The following is a 19,930-nucleotide window of genomic DNA, read 5'->3' on the forward strand; positions in this document are numbered from 1 at the left end:
GGACCACGCCGCGCTGCCCGGCGGCCTTTCTCGTCTATGGCACTGTTGTTGCTTTAGTTGGCAATATTTAAGCAACATCCAGTGTTCACAAAGTTGAGTGATACACGCTGAAGATAGAGGTATCTACACATACGCTGTCTATGTATATTGAAACGCACACAATATTGATGATAATAGGCCTATGTACATACAATGCCTTCATACGTCCACATTATGTGCATGTTTGATTTTGTATCGTTGATTCATCTGTCTACACTTACCCTTTCGTTCATGCTCTGTATGTGACGTAAATACACCAAGAGAGCTTTATACTGGATGAGACTGAAGAGTTCAGCGATCACTTTTGGCACGAATCGATTGTTATACAACTTGTCACTATCTTCACCATCAGAGTGCTCGTAATGAATTAACATGAATACGATGCTTTAAACAGAGATGATCCCGAAAAGAGACTGTTATCAAATCTTCGAGGTGTCGCTACGGCCCATCTCACTTCGACACTTCTATTTGCAGTCGACTGTGGAGCTGATATGTTGCTAATGACAGACGAGCAATACGAATGTTCTTCCAAATGTTGCGCACGTTGATCCTTTTTTTTTTTTTAGTGCTCAGGACTGCAGGAAGAAAGTATTTTTGTTAATTTTGTCCAAATGATGCGAATATTTTGTTATGTTGTACAGAAATACCAGACTAGATTACTGTCCTTTTGAGTAGAAATGAATAAATACCATTGAAAGAGTGTGTAGGTGTGTTTGTGTGTGGTTTAGCTTTCAAGAAACAGTTACCTTTATTATAAAGGGGAAAAGACTCCAAGCTTGGATGGAGGAATACATAATACACTCATGAAGCTGTAAAGATTAAAAGCAGTGCTATACAGTCCATTGCTGCCAAGCTTGTCAAGGTTCAATTATTACCTTATACCATTGTATACTATTCCATGAAGGTCTACAAACATTGAATTCGTAGCATATTTACTTTTTTCTTTATCTTAATACATGTAATTACATTAATTTCCTTTATCATAATCGATGTTATGACTTTTTAATCTTTTTATTGTGACGTGTGCGTTCGTATTCCTTTATCGTCACAAGTACTTTTACTCTCCTTCAATACAGAATTTACTTTTATTGTATATTTTCACAAGCAAAAATGCAGTGAAGAGCTGAGGAAGGAAGAAAAAGAAAAAGTCAGAGAAAGAGAGGCAAAAAGGATGAAAGAGATACAGACATTGAGGAGATATGCTTACTACATGCGAAGATATTATGTCGAGAATGACTCACTCATTTAGTCAGACAGTCTGAGTTGATTTTTTTTTTTATCTACATACATCTTCAAAATCATTTTGCATCCGTCGAACCAGCTGAGTTAAGTGCACAAGACACTCGCATACATCAAATCTCCGTGATATCCCGTCCAGGGTGCCAAGAAAACTCTTGAGAAAATGAGAATAGATGTCACTTCGTCACCGTCCCTATATCTTATTCACCTCTACGTCACATACTCGAGGGATTATCGTGTCCTTGCTGCACTGACGCATCGCACTGGTCAAATTTGAACCGTGTAAAGGAATTTGTAACCTCCTCCTCCTTCAAGTGCAGCTTATTATAGGTTTCAAGGAAGAGTTACACTCTTTCTGTTCATCCGTATATTTAAAAAAAAAATCCAACGTATCCCCTGGTTCCGACAGTTTGGCAGAAACCTGTTAGAATGGTCTACCGGAGTTCAAGACGCCACACGAGCGAGCCATTTTCATGTTAATCATCATATATTACAATGTTTTTTACAAAGAAATCATCTTTCTCCAAGTACAGCTTGTTAATCCGTGATGAAGACAAAATCATTTCAATTCAATGAATCAGAGCAAAGTATATCCCTAATACAAACGAGTATCTGTTAATTTTATCTGTGATGATTGAAGTAATAATAAAGGAGAATCTGTCCCAAACAAAAGCAGATGAAGAATTTGTTTGCAAAAACCGATAAGTCCATATTTGCCAAATGGAGATATTTGCGATTAAAGGTCGAGAAAAATAAAGAGAATAATAAGAAAATTTTTGCTTCTTTTGACCATAACTTCAAAAATGTACCTTTATATGTAGTGACTAATATATCATTTCAAATGTATTATTTTGTACTTTACGACAGAGACCGTACTTCAAAATCTTCAAAAATGGACTTATCGGTTTTTGCAAACAAACTCTTCAGATATTGACGTTACAAATCGTTTCTCCTTTCTCTTCTTCCAGTCTTTAAAATTTTCTTTGTTTCTTCTGCTTTAAACCACTTTTCTGTTGTTTAAAAGGCAAATATGTTTTCTGCTTTATTGAATAAAAATGGACACTTGAGATGAAAAAAAAAATCAGTTATGGCGCTAAACAAAAACAAAAAAAATGTCATCCCGACAAGGGGAACCAAAGAAACGTTTAAATGGTAGAAAGACAGAACGACGGTAAGAAAGGAGAAAGAGATGGAGTGGCGAAGGGATTGGCGACAGCTCAATAGACGTGGCAAGAATCTAAACTGTCTGAAGACAGAAAGATGGAGAGAAAACGTGGCGAGTTTGAGGATACACGAAGGCGGAGAAAAATTGAAGAGCGGGGTGCATGTATAAACGGGATGGAGGAAAAAAAGAGGGACTAATATACATGTCATACAATTGATCTCAAACAGATGTCATGAGGAGATACACAAATGCTAACAACCGCGAAACGCGTATTATGCCACGAGTTCATAGCCAAGGCCGCCAACAGCGCCTCCAACACATCATGTCAGAAATGTGACTATAAGGGACTGGAAGACAAAGCTATTCGAAGGGGCCGTCCATTATGGGGCGGGATGAACACATCTCTTTATCTCATTCAATATCGCTTCCTTGAAAATTGGCTGATTGCGCCCGCCATTTTCTGCTCACAATGGCGCGCGCGAGAGGAGGAACGGGTTCTCGTTTGCTCGCCTTCCTTTCACTGCGTCGGCCACATTTTCATGCGAGAGCCGCCGAAGTCGCCTCCTTCCCAGTCATTTTCGGCGGATTTGTTGTTATTTTAACTCTCCCTTACATCTAGTCGAGATGGAGAGAGAGAGAAAGGGATAGGAAAAAATAAAACAAAAATAGGAACAGGGGCTATTCAGTATAAATCTATACAAATGCGCTAGCTGTAAGAACGAACGTGTAGCACACAGGCAGACGACGAGCTGGGTGATTTTAACGACGATGTAGACAGAAAACGCGCCTTTCTGCTAAATCTCTGGAGCGTAAGGATATCGCGTCTCTAGATGGAGAGTAGACGATGTCTATCTTCTCGAAATGATTCGTCAACAATGTCCCCCGCATTTTTCCTCTAGTTTCGCTATCAGTTCGAGCTGTAATCCCCAGCGGCCCTGCCTCAGCTTCAAAAAAAAAGGAAAGCAGGGATGGAGGAAAAATAGTAAAATAAATAACTCATCCTTCTCGGTCGTTTTGCCGTCTGGTACGCCAGCTTTAGCATTCAAGCCGTTTTCGTCGTCAGAATTTCAAATCACGATTAAGTATCCCTTTCAGAGCCATGCAAAGGGGGGAAAACGCGGTAAAACGTATTAGCATTTTCTTCCATTACACACAATATCCAGGCGAATGTCTCGGGAATTAGATTTGCCGATACAATGGTCGAGCAGCAACCGGAGGAATGTGATACAAATGCAGAATTGTGGCGTTTTTCTTTCCACTTTTGCCGTAATTTGTTTTTTCTTCTGTTTTCCCCTTTGGAGCCAAAAAAGGGGGAAAAGATTGTTTAGCTTTGAACTCATCCAAGAGAGTTCACTCAATCCTTTGATTGCTTTTTTGTTCCTCCCCCAAAATGGACGGAGATAAAGACGATAAAACATTCCCTTGGTTTATTAAAACTTTGAAGATAAAGCATGACCGCTACTTTCACTAATCGACCTATACCCTCACATGAGAGTAAAGAAGTAGATGCTGTAGCTTCATACAAGTCCACACACACATATTGCGGCGCCATACGTATAGATATATCCTATATATACATGTATAGATATATAAACAAAGAAAACAAGTTGTTTTTGTGATTTACTTAAACAGTTAACGATAAAAGGAAATTTACTGAAGACTAGTGTATCCGTAAGTGCAAACTTTGCCTTCACTCCACCAATATATATATATTCATATACATATGTAATTTGCAGAAATATATACCACCATATACATATATTTTTTTTTTTTGAGTCATTTCTTTATTCAAGAAAATGTTTATACATAACCAGGTCAATTATCTCTTTAGATAATTGCAGGTACACATTGAACATACAACACAAATAACATCCATGGGATTAATGCGCCAGTCTGTCAACAATAATATTTAACACTAACAATCACTATAACATTTATATCAATGCTTTAGAATAATTTATAGTATGTTGGTGTGTAAAGAGAGACTGCGTTTTTATGTGATTTTATATGATGAATCTATGACTGACATGATATGATATTTTCATGTTCAAGAAGTCTGATTTTTTTCAACTTTTTTTATAATCTAATGGGTAATGTTTGGTCTGTGCTTGTGTGTGTGTGTGTGTGTGCGTGTGTGTGTGTGTGTGTGATTGCGCAAAGGTAGTGTGTGATGGTTCCTCCTCCTCTGTCAACGGAATAAAAAAGAAACAACAACAAAACGACCATGCGCTTTTGATACATCCACCAATAGTGATTCATGCTACATTTCTTTTCTTTTCTTTTCTTTTTTCCGGTGGTATTGGAGAAGTATGTTCCAGATAGTGACAAGTGGTAATGTTCGTATTGTTTTTCCTTCTATTTGTTTTCGTTTTGTTTGTTTTTTCTCTCCCGTCTGTGCATTCATCCACCACCAACAAGGCGGGGAAGACACAGGAAAGTGGATGCTTGTTTGACACGTAACACGCCAATCCCTCCTGCCCCCTACCAGGCCCTTATACTCGACAGCCCGCCCTGGATAGCTACTCCAGCGGGTACTAATCAACGACGACATTGGGAATTCTGCGCGTCTTTAAGATGAATTTCGTCATTTCAAGCTTCTTTATTTGATTTATTTCCGGGGGACGAACAGTCCCCATAAAAGCTGGTGTACATTTTAAGACTAATTGTCATTCTCTCCGTGGTCCATGATCCCCCAGTTTTCAAGATGATAAAAGGGCAGAGGAGCGGCGCACAATTTCACAGGATTCGGGCAAATCGAGACAAATTGATGGTCGAAGCAAGGCGCATTAAGATCGGAGAAATCGCGCCATTAATTATGCCCGAACATAAATCAGCCCGAACATCGGGCAGAGATTTTCAGTGGGAATCAAAAACAATCTTTGAGATAAATCAAGATTTTGGAATTTTAAATTCAGATTAAGGACGCGTGCACTTTGCGGGTTCAAAAATCTCCGAAGAGTTAAACAGCTCTCTTCCGACACACAACTGATGAGACCAAATTCACCAAACAGTGTCCGAACCACCGCCTCACGCCCGGCGTTGCCTCTCTCTTCCGCCGCCGCTCGCGTGTTGCAATAAGAAAGTCAATCCTCGACAGCATTGAGGTTTAATCCGATTCGTGACCCTTAATCCCTATACCTCTCTCTACGTCTCGATTTCAATGAGTAAATCTGTGGGCAAAATGGAACGCTTTCCAGAAATCATCGTCATTCGATTAAACAAAACAGAAACTTGATATCACAACTATGTACTCGTAGAATAAAGATACACATGCACACACAAAAACAAAAACACACAACAGTCGACAATAGTCATCACTTCTTGCCTTTTTTCCCCGCGAAATATTTGGAAGTTTGCAAGAGTTTGAGCCTCTGAATTAATTCGTCAGCAACAAGCAACCCAGTGAAGAGACATAGCTACAGTTACAGCGAGCAAAGATGCCGGCGTCAGCTGGCTGTGGTTCACCAGTTGTGGTGGGTATGGTGTTTGGTGGTTGCTGAGGACTTCGCTCACGTCAAGAGTATAATAGTTGGACCAAAAGCTCACCGTTTCTGCAATTTCCCGGGTTTTTTTTTTTTCTTTAATTCCAGTCAATCGTCATTGGTTTGGTGTTATCATTTTCACTTTTGTTATATTGTATTTTTTTCTCATATTTTTTTTCCATTCTCTGTTTTTCACTGTTGTGATTCCATGCAGCTGTGGGTTATTCGAGGACGACTAATCCAACAAACCACCAATACTACATCGGTTGGTTTCGTTGCTATGGCAACGTGGGTCATATGTACATACACACACACACGCACACACACACACACACACACACACACACACACACACACGCACATCCACTCAGCAATGGTGACAGATTTTAGATGAAGCTAACATTTGCTATAAACACGGCCATAGACAAACAAACAAAAAGAGGAGAAGGAAAAAACATAAATTTGTGACAAAGTAACGCGAATAGGGAAGGTTGAAGAATTAAAGGGATCGTACAATTTTGGTTGAGACGTAACTTCAGGTTTCTAACATTTTTGGGCGAGAGAATGAGAAACCTCTAATGAAATATTAAATAGCATGTAATTCCAAGAGGAATTCAACTTTTATTTGATGAAAATTGGCTTTGAAATGGCTGAGATACCCAAAATAGAGCAATCCTAATAAAAGGTGGTACATGTATTACAATCGCTTTGTTTTGCTTTGTTTTTGGATGTCTCAGCCATTCCAAAAGCGATTTTGATTTGAATTTGATTTTATTTCTGAATTTCTTTTTCATACTTAAAATGAAATACAAAGTCAATTAAACGAACTAATTGAGCACAGTATAATTTGAATCTGATAGTTAAAACAGATAAATGATTAATTCAAATTTCCAACATTTTTTCTGACACAATGCAAAATGAAAACAGGCATTACTTTCATCAAATGAACTTTGAATTCCTCTTAGAATGGTATGCTTTGTCCTATTTCACAAATGGTTTCTTGATATCTCGCAAAAAGTTAAAAGTCCAATCCTCATCTCCACCAATACTATACCATCCCTTTAAATGTTTACCTAAAGGAGAACATATTATTTCACAACTGTAATAAGGAAGAGCAAGGCAGGTAAAGGTAGTATCGTCATGACGATACTGAATATGAATGTCATGGTAATGAGGGTAAGTATAGCATTCTATATCTCACTGGTTAGCGAAACTGATATACTTACAAACTATTACTGATATTACTATACTTCAATGAACATGGCTGATTCTACTACAACTAATCGAAACCTCATCTACCACACATACTGATAACAGCAGTAAAATGATGCCGATGTTTATAATACTGATCAGGACTATCCTAACAACGCCCATGATAACGGTAATTATACATAACGCAATGTACAATATTCATGATAAATAATCATCTTCATGTATATACCTTAAGAGAGCAATCATTATATATTGATTATTATGATTGCAATGATCATGCTAATATAGAAACAGTCATAATTTGTGATTCGCGTGACATGAAATTGATGATAGGAAAGTTTCCTCTGATAACACGGTGATAAGATATACAGCTCTTGGACCAACAACAGCATCATCATATTAAAACACCAACAACAACAGCTCCGACGACACGAAATAAGAAGACCTTTAGTGACGTAAATTCGTGAAGGACGGCGTAATGATATAAATGTAACGACCAGAAAAAAGAACAAGCTAGGGTCAGCGTAGATTGGGTTACAAGGAAAGATGCCAGCATATATATTTCATGTCATGAAAATGTATGAATGATATATGGCCGATACATATAGCATGATTATGGACAGGATATTAGTACACATTAGATTGTGGGGCAGAGGTTGCACCGGAAGAATGCAGTTGTTTTGTTATTTTTCTTCCTTCACAAGAGTAAAAGGCTATGAAAAATCGTAGTTGATCCAAAATGAAACAGAGCAGAGGATGTTTTCAATATTTTCAGGTAATAGTAAATGAAATGAAAGAATGAAATGAGTACAAGAACATAATCTCGTCTTTTTTAAACACCCAGAAATGCCTACATGTATCTTTATAACGTAATACTGTCCTGATATTTTCTCAAAAATCGCATCTGTTTTATGGATGAGACATGCTCATTTTTAACAATTTATTTGTTAAATGATAAATGTATATCCTTGGTTCTGGATGTCACAGCAAGGATACTATCCTCTCTCGCATTCTAAAGAGAGGAAGGAAGTAATCGTTAAATGAAAAATAAATGCCCAGTGCCAACAAAATTCCGTTCTTTTACTATATGCCTGACGCCACAATCCCTTTGCAAAGACAGATACAAGTCCATTGCAACACCACCTGTTAAAGACGCCATTATAAAGGAGGGAGAGTGTAGTGACATGCAACTGTTTTAGCTTTCTTATCAGATTCTAACTATTGTTTTGGGTTTTTTTTTTTACAAGATGATGATATACCTTTGACGTTGTCATTTAAAATCTCTCTCTCGCCACAGACATATTGTGTGTGGGTTTTTTTTTCAATCAGAAAGAAGCCACGTGATCTCTCAGTATCTCAATAGACTTAGATGTGACTTAAACCCTTGGAAACTTAACTCCACATTATAGCCATTCATAAAAGGGAATGATATTCTGCTTCGTGTTTATAGAGTCCACTTTAGAACTTATATTTATTCAGCTTAAAAGTTAAGCTAGACTAGAAAGGATTATTGATTTTGGCCTAAAAGTGCGGCGGGCAGACCTCAAAAGTTGATACTGTTTGTACAACCAATGGTATATGCTCACAGTAGCACACTTTGGCCCGTAAATAGTGGACACATTTTTCTTGATTTTTCGCCAAGGCTAAAGCACGTAATTACATACAGCTAGTATTCATTTCCGTGAGAAATGCTCCAGTTAAAACACCGCTACACAAACATGGCCACAATTCATCTTAAAACAAATTAAATATTTGCGCTCTCGATTTGGCTCTATACAGAAAAAGAGACCAGTTTTAGGAAGCCAATTTTTTTCTTCATTTGCGGGACCGCCTTTGATGAAAATAAAGCTAAACGTGACAAAAGAAAATCGGTGATAAGTTTACTTGCTAATGTATTACTTTAGCAATAATATTCCTAATCAGCGTGGGCAAAATCAATCAAGAAGGGACATATGTAGTAATGGTTCAAATGAAGATAAAACTGGTCGGCAATTAGGCACACTTAAAGAGTTTCATGTGCTTAGATTTTCTCCATCAAAAACTCATTAACCATACATTTCTATTGTCCTCATGGCAGCCTAATCATCACGAGCCACCTCAATTAGTCATAATTTAGAAGCGTTCCAAGTGACAGAAAAGAAGCAATAGCTCTTAAACTGTTGATTCTCTGTTTGAAGCTCACAGTCCTCCGAGAAGAAAGGAGACAGGAGAGCGCGACATCATCATATTTGCGCAATCAACAGAGCACGGCGCCTGAAGCTATTCTCGAGATACCCCTTGATGTTGACGAAACGCGGATCGGGCTTGGAAGGAGCACACATCGTCTTTGTTCACTGGAGATGGATAAAAGCCCCTAATTACATAATTAGACAATCGCCGCAAAGTGACTGGCAAAAGGGGGAGTGAGAGAAGCAGTCCGAGCGAAAAAAAAAGAAAAAAAGAAAAAAAAAAGATGAGACAAATTTCCCTCCTTGAAGATTGTTTAATGAGTGAGCTTCTGTTATGAAAATCTTGAGACTTGAGTACCTCACCTGTCATTCACTTTGTGTTAAACCTCTCACGGGTACTTCTCCCCCATCTCTTTCTCCCCCTCTCTCACTCTACCTCTTTTTTTATCTTTCTCTCACTAGTTAGTGTCGGGCTTTCTCTGGACTTCTGTCAAAAAAAAAAAAAAAAAAACCAAAAAAACGTCGGATAAGATCGGAGCAGACGACTGTGTTTGCCGCCGGGATTTGTTGCCTTTCTTACCAGCTCAGAAGGCGGGATTCTCATGACGGTGTGAGTCGCATCTCTATTCTTTGGGTGTTTTCTCCCCGACCCTCTAACTCCACCTATACCATCAAAGGGCGTGGCACTACTTCATTGGAAAGTGGTGTCCATTACCTGACGCAAGGGAAAGTGAACTTTCAGAGTACATGCTTTTCTCATACTATCCAGATGAACATGCGAATAAATTGGTGATATTGTATTGATATCATATTATCATTAGCGACGTATTTCCACAGAAACAGAGAATGAGATGAAATTATTTACTCGGATTAGAGTTTCTGAGTTTCATGGAAGTAAATGGAGAGAAAAATCATGATTTTAAAAACAAAACATTAACCACAGCCATCCCCAGTGTCCAGTCAAGTTTTGTCTGAAGATGTGAGCTACTAGCAGATGATACACGTCTTATCAAACGTCAGCATAACCAACAGGATTTTTACTTTGGCTGACAGATTTTTACTTTGGCTGACAGACTCTCAAATTTGGGTGTACAATCATGAAAATTATTGTACTCATCTCATACCATAAAAACGCCAATCTGTCAGCCAAAGTAAAAATACTGTTGGTTATGCTGACGTTTGATAAGACGTGTATCATCTGCTAGTAGCTCACATGTCACTGTTCTTCCCTATAGGCAAGAAATGAATGAATAAGATAACGACCCATAAGCACGTATACAACTATGTATGTTGCGAACGAGTGTAATGTATTAGATGTGGCATACTGCAGAAAGTATGATCGATCACACTATCGGGGGAAGGACGTAAATCGATAGATCTCGATCGCATCTGAACAGCAAGGAACTGTTTGCGCACGGACCGGTATCTCCGCTGCCAGTTACGAATCGAACCATGTCGATCTCACAAGTTCGACGTCAATTGACAGTCTACTTCACTCCCCTGGAAAAACAAGCCTTATTGTGTTCCTGGCGACAGTCGATCATTATGCGACTCCAACTTGTTTGATTTCACAGTTTATACAGACGCGCTATCAAAGGGAAGAACTTCGGAGTTACGCACGAGGCGAGGCTCTTGTCCGAGTAGGTGGGGATATTAAGTGGAGTTTGAGTGTTGTTCTAGGAGCTCTTAAGAAGAAAAGCTGTCCCAAAACACAGACAACGCTTGCTCTGGCTTATCGCTAGGGGAGAAAAGACGGGTGCGCGTCCATTTCGCGTTCAGCAAAGCTCTTTGATCAATAAAAATGGAAGGAGAATTTAACAAAACCGAGGGATAGGGAGGGGGTGGATGGGAGATAACGAGTGAATTGACATGTCAAGACGGTCTCGTAAAGTAATTACTGCCGCTATAGGCATCACAATCACCTGGGTTAGATTTTTATCTCTTTATTAAAAGCAAGATTGATTAATCATTCTCTACACGAGTGAATATGCCCATCGTTCCTCCCTTTGAAATATTACTTAACGAAGAATGACGGACACCCGCTCAACTCGATTTATTCCTTACGACTCATCGTCGACATTGATGCGATGCTGATTTACAGAGCACATTAAGGAACAATGCAAGGATGAAATAGGCAGCAGTGTTAATAGTTCAAGACATAATAATCAGAGTGAATATTTTCACAAGATATATCGACAAAAGACAGGTGAGCACAACGATGAAAGCAACATCCAATTGGGTGTATTGTATACGGTCATAAAAAGAAAACAAAAACCTACAACCATGAAGAGGGCATCGATCCTGGGAAACACTTATACAATGGATTTGTAAAATATTGCCACATTTACCTTGCGGTTTTTTTTTTTTTTTTTTTTGATCTTCAACCAATTCCTCACAATTCATTGTCAAACTGGTGTGTGTGTGTGTGTTCAGCACGTTGGGTACTTGACATCAATATACACACACGTGGAGACATGACATTATACTATGAATCACTTACGTTAAACTGTTAAAGCATGTTTTATATACAACTAACGATTCATTATCACCATCAAATACAAAGGCTTTATACATTTACAATAAGACATGCACACACAAACACACACCATTGATGACACAGCATACTTTTCTTTCTGTCGTTGCCGTGAATGGATTACTATGATTTGAGATTTCAAAAATTCGCGCATTTAGCTACCTAAAAGTTGCTGAAAGCTGCTCATATTGGCTCCTGCTTTTGAATACATTTTTGATCGTATCAAAAATGTAAGATGTCAACCTCAAGAGAATGTAAACCGACACACGCGCAAAACTACACGTATGATAATATCAACTGTATATATATACCTACAATGGTCATTGCCATAACTGGCATAACAAATTGCATTTGAAATGTGACGTATATAAGAGAATGTGACGTAAAGTATGAAAATAAATGAATTGAACTGATCTCAGAAATTGAAATAAAGGTGAATATGTGTGTGTTTCTTCTTATCATTATTTTTCGATATTTAAAGTGGAGTTTATAAAGGGTCTTGTGTGGGAAACCCGAGCTCCTAACTTCACAGGGCATTTCATCATCATAGTAGCGTTTGTCTCTCCGTATGTAGTGGGCCTGTCTGGCCACGTCAGCTTACGAGAGGCCGACAACGCACCGGCCAGGGATCCGCCGAAAGCCGCGATAATTCGGCCATAAAACACCGTCAAGGAAAACAGGGCAATAATGACCGTCATTTCGAAGGGAATGTTTATGCTACATCCCCCGCCTTTGTATTCCCGACATGCCGACACTTTTTTTTTCATTCTTATCTTTAAAGGACCACGTGACCAATAGCAAAACCATTCCAATCTAGAAGCCCAGTCACTGTCAAATGCGAATCACTGTTCCATCATCCTCGTCTAGCTATAAGGAATAACTGATATGAAACTATACAAATACAACATTTTGGTTTGTTTTTTGGTTTGGTTTATTTCCGCATTTAAGCAAATACAAATTCAACACAAATCCCAAAGATAAAAACAATTACAAATGCAATAGTTAGGATTATCATCACAAAATATTTCAACAGGTAGATAAACATAGGCAGTAATGTTGTACAATAAACATATACAAAACTTGTAGGTTAAATAAGATAGCAGTATCATAGTATTTTTTGTTCTAGTAAGTTAGATTAAACGAACGAGTAAATAACCATCGTTAAGCTGATTTTTTTTTCGTCTTGTAATAAAGAATTAAACAAATGAGAAGATCGAATTTGAAAAATATGTATGTATTTCTTTAACTCTTTTCCGTTTCTTTAACTTTTTTTTTTAGAGTTCTGGAAATAATTTTCTAAGTCCACATAAGAACATTATTCTCATCATATTTAAACTAACCAAACAAAGCAGTGAATTTCGTTAATAAACACTCTGGCAAACAATGGACGGAAATCTCGATTTGTTCAATTTTAACATACGTAGGTAAATCAAAATGAGTGCAAAGATTCATGGGTGAACACCTTAATGTTCTAAAAAGTTATTAGTGATCATACATGATTTCGTTATGAATCTGTACATGAATGGCTTGTTATACCTAAACAAATGGAACTGGTCGATTGAAGTGCAAGAACAGGCAGTTAAATTCCTCTTATGGGGGGGGGGGGTGATTAGAAGCACAGCCTTAACATCTAATATCTTTATTCGTTATAAAAAAAAAAAGTCTTCAAACAGAGCACAGACAGAATGGACATGTGTTGGAAAGTTTTCCTATTATGAAAAATATTTGGCATCACAGATTCTTACGGAAATTTCGAACCTAACGTTTGGTTTATAAACTAGCAATAGAAGACGAATGAGAAACAGTGTACATTTCTGTATAATAGATAAATGATTACACACACACACAAAACAAAGATCAACTTTTAAACACTAACACAGCGAGCTTAAGCCAGATGATCAACGAGTTGCGTCGGTGTTTCTCTTTAACTTGGCGTTTTCATGGTCGGTAAGTATCCGTTTGAAGTCGGAAGGTTTAACGCCGGGCCGTTTAGGAATGCAAAATTTGTGGCCACTGGAACAAGAATTGACAATAAGGACGCAATGTTGTAGTCAACGCCTTACGGAAAAAACACGCCAGTACCCCACCGCCCGTCATTATTGATTTTATAAATTGACAATTAACCTCCAAAACATGGAGTATTGTGAGCTTAAAACTTAGAGGACTCAAGGTGAGCGCCATTAAAGACTACGTTTATGGAGTGCTGGTTCGAAAACAGCCAAAGTGAGCTTCGAAGGTTAGTTTTCTACCCAATTTCTCCCGCTCCGATCCTTCTTCTCCCTATTCAAAATTCGGCGTATACTAGCTGGCCATGCTCAGAAGAGATGGATTAATAAAAAAAAAAAAGAAGAAAAGCTGCATGAGAATCAGTCATATCGCAGTTTTATGGCTACTACTGATGATTGAAAGAAAATGTTAAAGGAATGTAAAGAGATCATTATCATATATCAATGATAAAAATAATAATGTCTGATTTGTCCAGGGTAGCCTCTTCAGTGTTGCCACTGCTCGACCAGAGGGTCTTGCCACTATTATTACTCTAGTGTTGTCAGTTACCCATTTATACACCTGGGTCGAGAGGGACATGGTGGGCAAGAACATCTTGTCCAAGGACGTAAGCACTTGGCGGGAATCGAACTCAGGTCCCCCTGATTGGGAGTCGGGAGTCTTATCCGCTATGCCACAGCGCCCCTATTCCATTTTTACATGTCCCTGTACTTCATCATTATTATTGCTATTATCATTATTATTATTATTAGTATTAGTATTATTATTATTATTATTATTATTATTATTATTATTATTATTATTAGTATTATTATTATTATTATTATTATTATTATTATTATTATTTTTATTATTATTATTATTATTATTATCATTATTATTATCATTATTATTATTATTATTATTATTATTATTGTTATTATTATTATCATTATTATTATTATCATTTTAATTTTTATCATTATTATGGTTATCGTTACCATTATCATCATTATTACTTTATTTTTGTTTTTGAGCGAGTAAGAATCCTTGAAATAAAGTGGAGCCTCACCTCGGGAGTTAAGACGTATGCTGCAGTCTTTGGTACCTCCCCTCATGCCCGATGTCCATTGTCATTTCATCGTCTACCTCCATTATTCATCCAGAAAGATCAGTTTATTACTTGGCATCATAATGCATATCATGACTAGTAATTTGGTGAAACTAATAAGGGAACAATCCCTTAAGTGTTCAAAGAATAATGACCACGTATCAGTGATCACTTGGATAAAAAAAGATATAATATATATAATCACTTTTATATCAGTATCAAAACCAACTTACCTGTTGATTTGGACACGCGTCCTAACATCTTGCTTGTGTTCTCTAAACTGTAATAGATATAATGTATGCTGGATGATTGGGGGGGGGGGGAGCTGGATAATATACAACAGTCATCCTTACACCACTTTACACAGACGAGAAAGAATCCTGGATTGTAAATTAAGAGAAAGTAAATGTCTACTTTTGGTCGTGACCATCAAAGGTAGGATGGGGCAGGCTCTCGAGATGGATGAGAAGCAATTTGAATAGCTAACTAAACGATTATCTTGAAGGAACCGTACTGACGATTACTGCTCTAGAAACCCAGTTGTAGCCGCCGGGGAAAAAAGAAAAAAATGTCGGATTCATGCCACAGGTCTAATTGATTCAAAAGGAAGGTAATAGCGAAAGATATATATATATATATATATATATATATATATATATATATATATATATATATATATATATATATATATACATAATTATATATGGCGAGATATATATATATATATATATATATATAATTATATATGGCGAGAGAGAGAGAGACAGACAGACAGACAGACAGACTTTGTCACTGTGGAAATCTATGGAATCTGTGGAATCTATCTTTATTTTCCTATATAGATGTATATCTCCTTCGTCATATCTCATAATATATGTATAATATAAATATGGATTGATAGATTAGTCATATTCTCTGTACTCTTTATGTAATCATGTATGCGTAAGTTTGCATGCATGAGGAGATGTATTACGAAGAAAACGTTGAACAAATTTAAAAAGTGCTCCTCAGATGTGATCGGTTTTCAAAATGACAACGTCATTAGAAGGGGGTTTTAATTTGGTGAGCGCCGATGGCCAGCCCTAATGGCTACTTCTGGTCAGTGGGATCGGCCTGTGCCTCGGACCCCTCCGCGGCAGGGACAGGAATGACTGTCAAGTCTGACCGTCAACCATCTCATGTCCGGCTCGACTCGGACCTCTAATGGGATCGGAAAGTCCAATTTGTTGCTGGAAATCATCGATAGTTCCAGACGACATGATAGCATGAAAGGGGTGGGGGATGGGGTGGGTTGGAGAAGTGGGACTTTGTCCAGCATGTCTTGCTGTCGTCCAATCAATCCCTGGTATATTTTGTTTTTGCTTTTTGTTTTGTTTTGTTTTGTTTTTGTCAAGAAAACCAAAGATCAAAAGGACGGAAGGGAAAACAAAATGTAACAACAATTTCTTGTTCTTTGGCAACAAGAGAGGTCATCGTTTAGCGTTTGTTCATGTTACGATAATTAAGTTATGATTTCTCTGACTCCATGGCAAGCTTCACGATGTTGCTTAAACGAATGCATTTCGTTTCATTTCATTTCATTTCATTTCATTTCATTTGATCCAACAGCAGCAGCAACAACAACAGCAACAAAAGAATGCAATTGCAGTTGTACAAAAGATGAATTACTTTGAATGATTGGCCGTTGGACTTATCTGACTTCACTGGAAGTGTGTCAGTGAAGTTCTCTACGAATCATTGAAGAAAAAGAGGAACACTATTATTGCTTCGGTTGACCCGCTGTAGCTAAAGAAAACACAATCAAATACAAAAATAGCAGTATCGTATCGAAACGATTGTCGATAACACGATTAGCGACTAAGTAGCGGAAATACGTAACATGGCAGTCGGGTTTTGACGGATATGTTTTGAAGAAGTGTCTCTCTCAAAGAGGTTGGCAAGTCTATCATAACACCTCGCCACTCGTAATGACAGACGCAGTCACAGAAAATGACTGGAAAGCTCTTTCACACAATCATGCATTCTGACACAAACATATTAGCACACCAGACACATGCCCACAGACTTACGCACTTACTCGAGAAATGTTTTAACTGTCACGTCTCACACACAAATTAACATATTACAGTAATGTAATGTTGTTAACTTACAGTCCTCGAAAAGGGCGCGACTATGTTGATTAGCTAATTACAGCGACCATTTGGCACGGATTTAATCTCTAGAATGTGTTTGGGAATAAAAGTTATTAAACATACCAAACCGTGCTTTCAAAGAAATGATCCCACTTTGCCTCGGTCAATTTGATGTTGATGATAGACACCTTATTTGATATTTAAAGCATCGTGTTAAACCTCAGTATAGATTGTATTGATATGACTCCACAACTTGGTTGTAGACATAAACATAATTATGCAGACATGATCCTGGTCATATTACTCTTGCAATTTGCATCTGTAGCCACTTTAGGTCAAGACGGCTTGGTAACGTGTTGAGCATTCTAAAAGGAAAAAGAAATTGATATTCATTTTTGTTCCTCATTGTATAAAGATAACAACGCTAAAGCTATAAAGCTACGATACTGTAAGAAACCTTCAGTCGAATACCAAGTGCCATCTACACTCGAAATTAAGGAAAGTTTTCGAGTTTTGAAAGTTTTGTAACAGTGTAGCATCTTTTGAAGTTTCTGCTCCAATCTTTTTATTTAACTCAAAGTTCCGAAATAATGAACCGACATATAGTGCGGGTAAAAAAAAGAAAAAAAAGTTTTGAACAGGGAAACCACTTTGATTGTACGAAACCTTTATTACGACAAGCACACACAACCATGCTTGCAGGGCTAGTCCCACACACTTGCATTCGCGTGAGCAGTAGACAACGCAGGTTACCTGTTGTAGTTTGCGTTTCTGAGTTTGGCATTCATTTTCCATGACATTAAGGCTAATTAGGTAATTCAGACAGTTAATGACCTTTCTTCATAACAGCTGTTAAGGGGGATCTTGGCTGATGAGAAGACGACACAAATTTTCAAGGGATGCAACCGAAATTATCTTTAAATGTTTCCTGCGAATCACACCTCCACACACAAACATACAAGTGTACGCTTGCACGTTACACTCGCATAATACATAGAGGAATCGTTAGTCTATGTTTTGTCAAATTGCCATTTAGACGTCAGTCTTCATCATGAACGGCCTACTTATGACATGTCACACACAAAAAAAAAAGTAAGGAGGGTGTCCCTTATAAGTGCTAATTAGTTCAATTTAACTAGTTCAATTGATATTTATTTCCATCTTTCAAAACAATATAAACAAAATACTATCTTAATTATGATTTTGTATGACATATGGATGATACATAAAATTCTACTCCATCCCAGCCACTAACACCCCCTTTACTCTATCCCCTCTCCACGCTCTTTCCATACTCAACCCCTTTCCTGCGGATCTCAGAGATCTCGGGGGTTAATGATAAACGGGTTGTCATCGCCCTCAACGAAGAGCCGTAATTACGCGCGAAGATGACAAGGCGGGAAACTGAAGTCGATTGACTCGTTGCACGTGCACGGCGCGTCGACGCAGACGACCGAGCCCTCCTCACGCAGCGGCCTCGGACAGGCCTTACGGAGATGGTGTCGGGGAACTGGCGGCTTGGGACATATTTCGTCACCTGGAATATGACAGAAACCAGCTATCCGACACCATAATATGTTTTCCTCGGTATTGTCTCAGTTAATTGAGAGGAGGGGGAGGGGGAGGGAGGGGGAGACTGAGACTAGGAAAGAAGGAGAAAAGGGGGAAGGCAGGGTGAGAATAATACAGATCCAGTAACTTAGGAAGAAAGACGAAACTATTCTGAATTCATGATCGTTGACATACATTATGCATATCCTGATTCTTTTGAGTGCTATTTGTGTATGTACTTGCTCCTGTGCTTGGTATTTGTATATTCATGTGTTTGTTATGTTTTTGATAAATCAAATATTATCTTTGTATTTATTCATTCAATTATTCGTTCATTCGTTATATGTTCTTGTGGCTCGACATATCCACAGTGATTAAGGGATCTTTTCAGAGCCCCTCTTAAATCATATACTTCATAGTTTTAGACTACCTCTTCTGTTTAATAGTTACATTCTTTCTTTAAAGTAGATTGCGTTTGACCCAATGAACGTAGTCCCTCTACATTTTTATGGTCGTTAGAGCAAAATGAGCAGGTGCTGTAATTGAAGGCGTATAATGTCCATTCCCTGTGGAAACTTGTATTGGTGTGAAAGGCTCTAAATTTGGCACCAAGTATGCAGCTGAAACAACCTTCTGTTTTTTCCCCTTCCAATTTTTGGTCCTATAATTGTGACCAAAATTGCATCCGTTCGACGTTGGCACCTGCGACGAAAACTTGTCGCTGTCCCACACCCAGGCAAGCACATAGCTGTCGAAGCGACCATGAACGTCGTCGGACCGGCAGGCTAAGGCGCGAAACGGGCCACGAGCTTGCTTGTTTTCAAACAAAATTACAACACTGTCTGGGCAAAACCAGGGAGAAGGAGGAGCGAAAGAATCAAATGTGTGTGAAGTGCGACTTGTTTCAAGGTCGTCATATTCCTGTAAAAGCCAACTTTGTAATAATTTCCTCTTTCTCTCCCTCCATGTCTTTACGTGCAACATTCTTCGTGAGTTTCTAAGTCCCCAAAGTGGCATTTAGGATATAGCACAACGAGCATTCAGTATTCTATGTAGTATTTTAAACACGGTTCGTCTGTTTGTTTGTTTGTTGTTGTTGTTTTTTGGTTATCTAATTCTTATAGTTTTCCTGCGTTATTATGTTCTTCAAAGCCTAAATATTATTCATATTCAAACAAAATACAAAAGTTAGCAAAGGTGACAGTTCGCAAGTCCCCCGTTCAAATTTCCATAATTTTTTTTTCGTGTGATGGTGCCATTCGGCGCCTCGAGGCATGCCTTAAACTGAACAGAAATCTTCAATGAAACATAC

Source organism: Diadema setosum, chromosome 4, assembly GCF_964275005.1.
Source record: "Diadema setosum chromosome 4, eeDiaSeto1, whole genome shotgun sequence".
NCBI classification, from domain to species: Eukaryota; Metazoa; Echinodermata; class Echinoidea; order Diadematoida; family Diadematidae; genus Diadema; species Diadema setosum.